Source organism: Coenobita brevimanus, chromosome 30, assembly GCF_032717465.1.
Source record: "Coenobita brevimanus isolate Jiangsu-jjx chromosome 30, ASM3271746v2, whole genome shotgun sequence".
NCBI lineage: Eukaryota > Metazoa > Arthropoda > Malacostraca > Decapoda > Coenobitidae > Coenobita > Coenobita brevimanus.
In genome coordinates this window covers 8,326,947-8,338,071 of record NC_136983.1, presented here as the reverse complement: position 1 = coordinate 8,338,071, position 11,125 = coordinate 8,326,947, and the positions used below count along the sequence as shown (strand labels likewise).

Below are 11,125 nucleotides of genomic sequence, written 5' to 3'. Positions count from 1 at the left end.
GGAATGGTTGTGGAGAGGTTGCATTAAGGCAACTAGACAAAATTCAGAATAAAGCTGTTAGAATCATTAACAACCCTGCCATTACATATAAACTACCTCCCCTGCAAGTAAGAAGGAATGTTGCCTCCCTTGCATTATTTTACAGATATTTTTTGGCAAATGCTCAGACGAAGTTGCGTCCATGGTGCCACCTCTCCATGCCTTCCCTCGTGCTACACGGGCATCTGGTAGCGCTCATGACTGGAATGTCACTCAGCCATATTGCAGAACTTCTGCCTATCAGAATTCTTTCATTCCCCGAACTGCATCTCTCTGGAACTCGCTTCCCCAGAGTTGTTTTCCTCCAAATTTCAACCTACAACTCTTCAAGTCTAACTGTTACAGATATTTTATGAACAGAGGACACCAGTAATCTGGTGTATGGATTATTTTTTTTTCTCCATTTGTTTTTCCTTCCTCCGTTCTGTTATTAAAAAAGAAAAAAAAAAAAAAATAGAAAATAATACAAGAAATTAATCTCGCTTTCAGTTGTGGTATATAAATGGACAAGAAACACATGAATAAAATAGGCAGGAAGACCTCCACTGATCATGTAATTGTATCAGTGCACTGAAATACCATATGTTATGGGGTAGTAGGCTACACCTCGTAGAGCCTCTTATGGCTAAATTCTTGTCAGCTTAGGAGACTCCTTAGCACCTCTTCCTTAGTGGATTATTTTGCATGTTACGCTTTCCTATTCTCTTGGTAATATCGACATAAGTTGCATAAATTATTTCCAAAAGATTAATATCCCACCACGTTCAGAACTACATTAGTAAGGAAGGGTTGCTGCAAAGCCTCCTAAGCTGACTGTGTGTGTGTGTGTGTGTGTGTGTGTGTGTGTGTGTGTGTGTGGTTTTAACTCCTAAATCTCAGAGGACAGACATTGCCATCAGAGAACAGGCGTTCAGGACAGCTCATATAATGGATATAGATGCTTTTGCATTTCCTTTCAGTGTGTAAAGTCCTACCCATTTTTTATGGGGCCCAGTTTGTGACATAGGCATGTAGAAGGTATTTGAGCTACAATGATAGTCTTCCACGGGAATCAGGAGGGGTAGGATCGAAGATTTCTTATTCGACATAGTTCAGTTCGCTCGTCACCCTAAGCGGTGGTTCAGCCCCTGCCACCATCACCACTGCCTTGTCTTCCACTCCTGCAGGGAAGGGGTTGAGTGATTGTTCAGCTGCAAAAGTTTTAGAGATGGCAGTATCTCTTTATCGAGTGGAGAGACGATATCTGAGACTGGGAATTACAACCTTGAGTGTAAAGTGAAATGTTTCCCTCTCTTTCTGGCCACCCAGCCTCCTCCTGATCACCTTCGTGGCACCTACGCATCAACACCCTCTCACACCTATATACATCGCTTACTTCAGCCGGACTCTTGATAGGTGTGTGAGAATATGTAACATATACAGTACAAATTTGTACATTATTATGGAAAAAAAAAATAGTGGTACTGAGAAACTAGGGAAAATTTTTGTGCAGAGACTAAGTGTTCTCGTCAGTAAGGACTGATATCTGTTTGGTGAAATACGATTGCAAAAGAAAAAAAAATGTCATACAGGATAAAGAAAACTGGCACTGAGAATAAGTGTTATAATCAAAACTGTACATTGGTTTTGCATCATCCAGTGCAGAAAACAAAAGCTGGAATGAGAAGTGAAAGTGCATATTAAACAAAAGTTGGAGTGAAAAGTGAAAGTGATGTATCAGGGCAAGAGCTCTACAGTGCTTATTTTTATTTGTGTTACGGTAAATAGTGAAACTTTAGTGCAAATTGATTTTGTATGATAGTAAACTAGAAATAATTTTGTGCAGTTCTTCTAGTGCAGTAAGAACTTTGCCAGGTTATTGACTTACGTACATAAGAATTTAGAACACAAGGAAAAGTATGGGTATAAGAGAATTAGTTTAGGTGACAGCAGCAAAAGTTTTCTAGCAATGCAAGTGCAAATAAGTGCTATGGTAAGAGTGCAGTATATATGCATTTTGTGTGTGTGTGTAAATGAAATTAAAAAAAAAAATAGTAATACTTTTCTGCAGTTCTTGTTGTACAGTAAGAACTTAGCCAAGTACGTGACTTTCCTACAAAAGAATTTAGAATATAAGGAAAAGTACATGAATAAAAAATCCAGCTCAGGTGACAACAAAAGTGACCTCATAATATAAGTACAGATAAGTGTTAAAATAACCAACACTTTATATATTTGTGATAAGCCTGCTGTGAAGTTAGAAATTAGCTAAATAAGTGTTTTAGAAAATAAAGAAAACTAAGGGTGTAAGAAAAGAAAACGACCTCAGGGATAACAAAATGATAGTAAATGACACAAAATATATCTGCAGCAGTGGCTGGGGCCGGTGGAGAAGACTGTCAAGGTCAAGCAGGGCAAGGGGGGGGTGAGACCGAGTACAAGCAGATAATTTCCATTTGGACAATCAAGATTGTGGCCTACGAGCCGTAGCCACTGACTCCCCTGATCACCTCGCAGCCCACCTCTCGCCAAGTTGACACCTCCACACCAGTCCACGGTGGGACAAGCTCTCTGCAGCAGCCGAGGGGGTCTAGCCTGTCCCTTCCACCTGGAGGTTGAGGGCCCTGGTCCTTTCGACCTGGAGGTCGAGGCTCCTCCGCCTTCCACCCTTTGACCACGGCCGACGACCCTCCCTCCACCGCCACCTGGATTGGGGCCTTCCCTCCTCACGACCGCGATCGGGCCTACCCTCCTTGGCTTCCATCTGCTGCTGGGGAGCTGGGCGACCTTCTACAGCCCTGCTCCAGCTAGGGCAAGGGGGTTGAGGGCAGCATCAGGGTGGTTTTCGACCTGCAGCTCGTTGTCAGTGGCCCCTCCATCGGCGCCACGATATCCACCCTGCTGTACTAGTCCCACTCTGCCCTTGTCGACTATCTGCAGCCGGCCTCATTCTTCCACCATCACTTTTTCTCCTGTCCTTGCTGCTTTTCCTCCGTCTGCAAGTTCGCCTGTCCTGCTATGCTCTAACTGGAGAGCTTTACTGCAGCTACTCTGATGGGCTCGCATGTTTGCCCTTGCCCTTCCGCTGTTGTGGGGCGAATATCACAACAACAACAACAACCCCTGATCATATGGACACAGCCTCTTGCAACCCATGAAATTACCTCCGTTCATCACCTCCTACCGCTACAACCTGTCCACCTAGAGATCTGCAGACACTTGCAATGAAAAGAAGAAGGATCGTTTAGTACTATATTCTTTAATTGAATGTTGTAGGTGCTGTAATAATGGAACTATTACAACAGCCAACTTTTGAAAAAAAAAATATGGGAAGGGCTCAGCTTGCTAGACCACCGAGATTTAAGGTCTAACACTCAGCTGAAGCAGCATCACACGTGGTGGTGGCTGTGGCGTTGTGAAGGGGTATGAAGTGGAGGACAGATGGAAAGGTGTTTGGGGGAGGTGGTTCATAAGAGTATTCGAGAAAGTCTCCATCTAATCTAACCGGGTCAACTCTCCCTTGTCCCCTGCATGTCATCTGTCATCTCCCCTTCATTTACTGCGGATCACCCTTTTACATCCCATCACTGTTACAGTCTGTTCACTTTAACTTGGCCCAGATTATTCTCCTTTTCAATCTACTTCGCATAACTCGGTATTAGAAAAAGTCAATTTTGCATAGAACTTCCATGTGACTAACTCCATATTCTAATATTGATCTATTGTGATATCTAGGCAGTGAAGACGGGGAAATGGCAATCTTACACTAAGCTAGAGTGATCTTTTTTTTTTCCTTGTAATGCTCGTACACAAAGTCAGCAAAACAGTTAACTATCATCACAGGTCTTTTTTTCGTAATTTGTCCGTTACTGTTCACTAAGTTAATTGTGAAGTGTTTGGTAATTGCATGAGAGAAGACAAACGTATATACAAGTACAGTACATACAAACACTCTTAAGCACAACCTAGGCTTAGGAAGTTTATAAATATGGCCTCTAGTATACATTTCATATACTGGCCTTTGTAGCAGTTTACTTTGTCCTAACACCCGATTTCCAAAGCCACTGACGAAGTTCAGGGCAGTTGCAGACAATAATATAAATCCGCGTTTTTGTCAATCAGTTATGAAACATTTACACAATATTTTGAGGAATCTGTTTACTCCAAAGTTTACAATACTGCGTTTTGAAAATCAATGTTTACTGTCTCGCCGATTATTGTAATATTAAGTATTGAGATTAGGGTTGGGAGCAGGGTTAGGGTTTGGGTAAGGAATATGTAAGATTAGGATTAGTTAAAATAAGATAAGATCTGATAGCGTTTAGAATCCCAGGAAAATTAGTTTCGTTCGTTTTACTCTAGGATGTACCATTTTCAAGATATTTAAGGTAAAAGACTTAGGAATTGCGTAGATGGCTAGCTTAGGTTAGGATTGGCTATGATTAGGCTTTTGAATGAAGCGAAAAAATATTGATGTCAGCAATATTACGTCATTATCGTCCAGGGGACACAACATCCACAGACAGTGTCTATTTCCCAGAACACCACATTATTTCCAGCGAATGCAGTCACACAGGCCTCAGCCGGTTGTGTTCCTCATTCGTTTATAGATAAACAGTTCATGTCAAAATTACTTTCATCCATGACTGTGTGTGTGTGTGTGTGTGTGTGTGTGTGTGTGTGTGTGTGTGTGTGTGTGTGTGTGTGTGTGTGTGTGTCTCACCCAGCTCGTTTGTGTGTGTGTGTGTGTGTGTGTGTGTGTGTGTGTGTGTGTGTGTGTGTGTGTGTGTGTGTCACACAGCTCTTAGATGCCCGGATCCCCTCTCCCTCTTCCACCCTTTCATCACCCACATTCATCCAGGGTAAAACAATTCTTTCCTCCCCTTCCCAGAGGGATGCTGTATCTAGATTAACCAGACAGCCGACGCCAGCTGCAGAGCTAAATTCAATTAAAATGCTATCATTTAATGCTCATGGCCTCAGAAAAATGCCTCCTAAGTAATGACGGAACCCATATAATGGCATTACACAAATGCACCCTGATATATGTAGCAGTGATTTACTGTCAGAATGCCAATTAGACTCGTATACATATCATTATAAAAGTAGAAGTAATAGATGTCTAGGAGGTGGTGTTTGACTTTACAGTATACTGAATCCCACTAAACCCCACAGATATTATCTAAAATAATAACAGCATCACATTGCTTTGTGTTAAAATATGTTTACAAGGTATGAATGTAAATACTCCCACGGTTTATCGACGCCCCACTCAAACTGTAGAGGAAGATACAGATTCATACAATATATTGCACGGAATTATCAACTGGGATGAAACGTTGATAACACAAGGCAACAGAATTTTTGTTCCTGGGGAGTAACTCTTATTTTCTGAACGCTCATGTCTCAGAACTATAGAAAAGAGCTACCATTCGGCTCAAACTTGGGTTTATGACCACTTGACCAGGAAATCAAAATGTCAAAATCTGGCAATTTTCTGTGACAAAACAGGCAATTTTCCATATTCTTATTTGCAAAAAGTAAGAAAAATGCTTCAAGCTAAATTCACGTGTATTTACACAAAAATTATTATAAAAACTTTAAAAGTGGCTAGTTTTCTTAGTTTTACTATTATACAGTAAGTCACTTTCACAAACTAGCCCCTAAATGTAGTCCCCCACCATTTTCACATTGTACTGTCCTTGGTAACGGCATTCAAGCTTCAGTATATCCCGATGGAAGCGCTTGCCTTGCTCCTCTGAGTATGCTTCCACGTTCTCCTTGAGTTTATCGAGATGATAGTTGAGGACATGGTTTTTGAGAGACATTTTGTGGCCCATGGCTTCGTAATTCCTCATCAGAATCTCAACCAATTCCACATAGTTTTCGTCCTTGTGGTTGCCCAGGAAGTCCATAACCACTGCAAGAAAGCTATTCCTTGCCACTTTCTCCACATTGGTGTGTTTCAAAGGGAATTCCTTGCACTCTAAGATCTATTTTGTCTGTGATCCGACAAAGACGTCGGCTTTACCTTTGCTTCAGACAGCTTAGGCAAGATGTCTTGGAGGTGCTTAAAGGTCACCAACTCCTTAACTACAGCTGTGACAAATTGCCTCACAAGGCCCAACTTGAAATGCAATGGCTGCATCAACATCTTCTGAGGGTCCACCAGCAGCTCCCACTCAATGTTGCTCCTCTCCATGGAGAACTCGGTCCTCTGTGGCAAGTTCCGTCTGTGGTAGTGCGCCATTGTGTCCCTGCTGTCCGAAAGACAAAGATAGCAGGGGAACTTAGTGGAATAGCCCTGGAGACCCAACAGGAAGGTCACCATTTTGAAGTCTCCAATGACCTCCCAGTTGTACTCATCACACTTCAGGGCCTCCAGCAGAATCCCAACACTTGTTGTGCTCCTCCCTGAGGTGAGCAGAGTAAGCTATGAGAAGAGATAGGAAATGGCTCCCATTATGGAGTGGCATGGCTTTGTCTCTCCTGGCTGAGCCGACAATGAAGAGGCACCTCTCGTGCTGGTGGCAGGGGATCCCCATCATCATGAACAGACCTATCATGTTGTAACAAAAGCAGAGGCCATCTCAAAGGGTGAAGAAGCAGGAGAACGCATGGTGACAGTTCTGTCTTAACACTAGCACACATTCATCCAGCAAGTTTTTGAGCCTAGACGTCAGAAGCTCGGCATAGGATTTTCTGAGACCAAGATCTTTTATCAAGTCATTGAGGTCTTCTTGGTAGGGTAGTGTGGATTTCACTTCTCTGCCTCACCTCGGAAATCGTAATCTGGATCAGGAACGTAGTCCTCGCCCTCTAACTTACTGCCCTCTCCTAATGAAGACTTATGCCTTTCCTCCAGAGGGAGCACAGGGCAGGATGGAATAGGGGTGATGGATGAAAGAAGGTCTGGATACTTGACAACAGGTGCGATTTTACCTGTTTAACATTTGGAAGGGTCCACAGAATAGAAGTAACAGTTGCTCGAGTTGTCAGTGGGTTCCCACCAAATTCTTCTCCCTCTGAACCATCCTGCAAAATAACAAAATAATTCTGTAACAATAAAAAATAAATTAAAAATTGAATATGTATTAACAATTATATTTTTAAATCATTTCTAATGAAGAGCACCTCGACTGCTTTTACCTTCAAGAGTTTTCTTGCAATGCTTGCAGGTGACATGAGGCACTCAGTTTGTCTTGGTCCCCTACATGCATGCTGAGGTACAGTACACTTTATATGAGGTCTGTCCAGAAAGTATCTGACCACAGACTCTTAAAAAAAAATAATTAAGCTGTTAAACAAGGACACTAATCCCCCTCACAGTAGACCCCTCCTGACTTGACACTCATAGGCCAGCTTTCTTTCCACTGCCGGAAACATTTTTAAAAGTCAGTTTTCGGTACATCCTTCTGGTGCATTGTCGCATTCGTCATGATTTCTTCTTTCATCTCAAATTGGGAACTTTTCAGCAGAGTTTTGAGCTTGGGGAATAACAGAAAAGTCGCAGCGAGCCATGTCTGGTGAGTAGAAAGCCTGCTGGATGTTATGCATGAACAAATATTCCTGAATCAGTGTAGGAGCATGAGCAAGAACATTGTTACAGTACAGCTTTCAACTTGCCACTTTCCAAACATGGTCTCTACTGCAAAACTGTGTCACGACGACCATGGATAACGTCGAGGTGGCAATGATTGTTGACAGTTTGACCTTCTGGTGGGTATTTGCGATGCACAGCTCCATGCTAGTCAAAAAAAAATGGTCAACATGCGACTGCATTTCACCCCACCGTGGACCTGTCATGCTGTATTTGGTCAAGGCAACTCTGCATGCATCCACTGGGATGACTGTGCATTAGTTTCTGCGTCATGCCTGTTCACCCAAGTCTCAGAGTGATAACAGTCTCCAGAAAGTCTGAATTGCAATTTGCACACGCCACCATGTCTTGAGCAATGTTCATCTGAGAGAAGAGATCCAGATGAATGCAGCAAAGCACCTGCAAGAAATATCAAAAACCAAAGATGAAAAATATTTCAGGCAGTGGAAGGAACGCTGGGCTATGTGTGTCATGTTAGAAAGGGGCCTAATTGAGGGGGATTAGTGTCCTAGCTCAACAGGTTAGCTATTTACTTTTTAAACAGCCTAAAGTTGGATACACATCCTGGCATATGCTTCCATGCAGTGCTTTTTTACTTTTTTCTTAATGAACTGGTCACAGACACAGCAGAAAGCGGCTGTGAGATATTTGCAACTTCTCGAGGCCATCTAAAACAAAATGCAGATATGAAAATGCACAGATTTAGATAAATGCCACAAAGTGTAATTAAGAACATACCATGAAAAAAAGAAAATGCCTTTCTTCTAAAAAATGCAACTACCTGCAACGTTTCAGTCAAACCTGATCACAAATGAAAAAGTTGAAAAAAAAAAAAGTAGGTTGATCTTAATTATGATAATTATTATGGGTCACGTGCATAACCCTGCTGGGGCCAAAGTTCTAACTGAATGAAAGCTCTTTGCAAGTTATACATAATTTATGTAACACAAAAACAGCAATGAATTCCCAGAAACTAATATAAATTTGATTTTTGTTGCACAGGGTAACTTGGTAACTTTAACCTGCCAACAACTGCTTGGAAAAGTCATTTGTAAAAATAGCGATGACACAAGGATGACAGATTTTACTGAGAATGGTGTATTGTACATGTGTCACAAAATCGACAAGTAAAGGTAATATCTTTAGTCTTGTAATTACAAGCAAAGATATGTTATCAAACCTTACAATGAGTGGACGTTTACCGTCAAGAGACCATAATGCCACAAGATTTACCATGAATTTCATAAATATCAGACTTTACTGATTTACCAGAAGACCCGCCGATATGTCGTAAAAATACCCCCGCTAATACCAATACACCAGTCCTGTATGAGACTGCCCTAGCATGTATTCAATATGGATGGTAGGTGTTAGTGCCGAAGTGATGACATGTAGATGTGTATGATATGCAGGAGGACTACTGGGCCTTGAAAGCAGGCTCTGAAGTCTATGCCCAGAGTCGGTCACATAATATATATATATATATATATATATATATATAATTAAAACACAGGTTCTTCATTACTGAAACTCTTATTTTGATGGCCTTAGTAACACCCTAAGTTTCCTATCTGTACATGTAGAAAGAATTAATGCTGGAAATTATATCTGGGCAAAATTTAAGCGTATTTTCATTTCTGATCAAAACAAGTATATGCTGTTGAAATCAAGGCAGGAAAAAATATAATAACAGCCCAGTATGTGTTAATGTATACAGTATATTAGCACATCAATCTAAGAGAGAAATCGTCTCCATTCTTTACTTGAAAGTCACACCAGTGAATATGTCACAATGCCAGAAAGATAATTATAACAAAATGATTAGAACAGCAAAATGACAATTTGAAATCGGCATAACTAAAACGAGCTGAACGGATTCTTACAACTTGTATTGATAGCCTACATAAACAGCAATAAACGTTTTAAGACCGGTATTGACCAACTCATTAGTGCCCAAGGTGCCCTTATCTTGGGTAATAATGAAATTGCTTTTACTTTAGATATTTTTTTCACTTCATTCTTCATAAAATTTGTCAATTAAATCACTGAAGAACAACGACAAAATGAACCGTAATAAAATCCAAAGTCCAAACAATTTGTACCCCAGAGTATGAAATAATGTCGTGGTTGTAATATGTGATCCTCTTACATACATTTATAATAAATCTCTATGGCAAGGAAAGGTTCCGGATGACTGGAGACATACTAATATGTAGTTTATACAGCCTGTATATAAAAGGCATTTGAGAACAGCCAGGAAACTATACTTAACCTCTGTCTTTGGAAAAATCATTGAATCATAATTAACAAAGATTGGTGAAATTCCTACAAGATAATAATGTAATTAGTAACAGCCAGCATGGCTTTAAGTCTCGGAGATCAACTCTCACATATTTAATCATTTAAAATTTATAAGCTTTTTACAATTTATGATAGTATCATGTACCTAGATCCTATTTTTTTAGGTTTCTATAAAGCATTTGACAATGCACCAGATAATAACTCAGTATGAAAGACTTTATTACTTAGAATCGACGGAAACATTAATAGGTGGATAGGTAGCTGGCTAAGTGACAGACACCAACATGTCGTATAAAATAAGATGGAATTAGATTGGGCTCCCCTTACTAATGGTGTTCCTCAGAGAACAGTGTTGGGACCACTTTTGTTTAAAATATATATTTATGATATCGACATTAGGCTAAACAGCTTCATTTCAGTATTTGCGGATGAAACAAAAATCGGCAATACAGTGTTAACTGACGAGGACTGAATTAGCCTTCAAAATGACCTCAGTGTACTCTTTAATGTTGGTATGTGCCAGATACTGCAATGTGGAATAAAAATACGAAATCGAAGTGCAAGTCCAGATACTTAGCAAGTCGTTACAAGTTAATTGTATAGGAACATTAATTTCAGATAATCTCAAAATTTCCATCATGTGTATCCTTGTTACAAATAAAGCCAACAGAGCCCTGTGATTCATCTAAAGGTATTTTACCTATAAAAACAAATATATTGTGTTCCCTCTACACAAAACCATAGTTAGGCCACACTTACAGTTTGTGTCTAAATTATTGGCAACATATCTGGTCAAATATATAGAGAAACCGGCAGCTCTACAACGTACAATCACTAAGGAAATCCCTTGCCAGAGGAATCAACTATATTTTAAAAGACTTAATAATAAAAATAATAGTAATAATAATAACACTAATACTGATAAAGATAATAATAATAATAATAATAATAATAATAATAATAATAATAATCCATCCATCCATCCGTCATCTAATCCCACATTGCCCCATGAGAAGCGTAGGAGCCCGGGGCTAGGAAAGTTGGTCCTGGCATTTAAGATGAGAGTGACCAGCCTCACTCGTCCCTGAGTGGTAATACGTGAGCAATAAACCCCAATCATCCCTTGGATATAAACCTTCACCGGCTCAATCCGATTGGAGCACCGTTATTACCCACTAAACCACCAGGCGCTAAAAATAATAATAA

At 40.4% G+C, this 11,125-nt stretch overlaps 1 pseudogene; it reads right to left on the bottom strand.

Moving 5' to 3' along the window:
- Positions 1–2,808: 2,808 nt before the first annotated feature.
- The window catches only part of LOC145395212 (uncharacterized), a 47,390-nt pseudogene continuing 39,073 nt past the window's right edge, over positions 2,809–11,125 (bottom strand).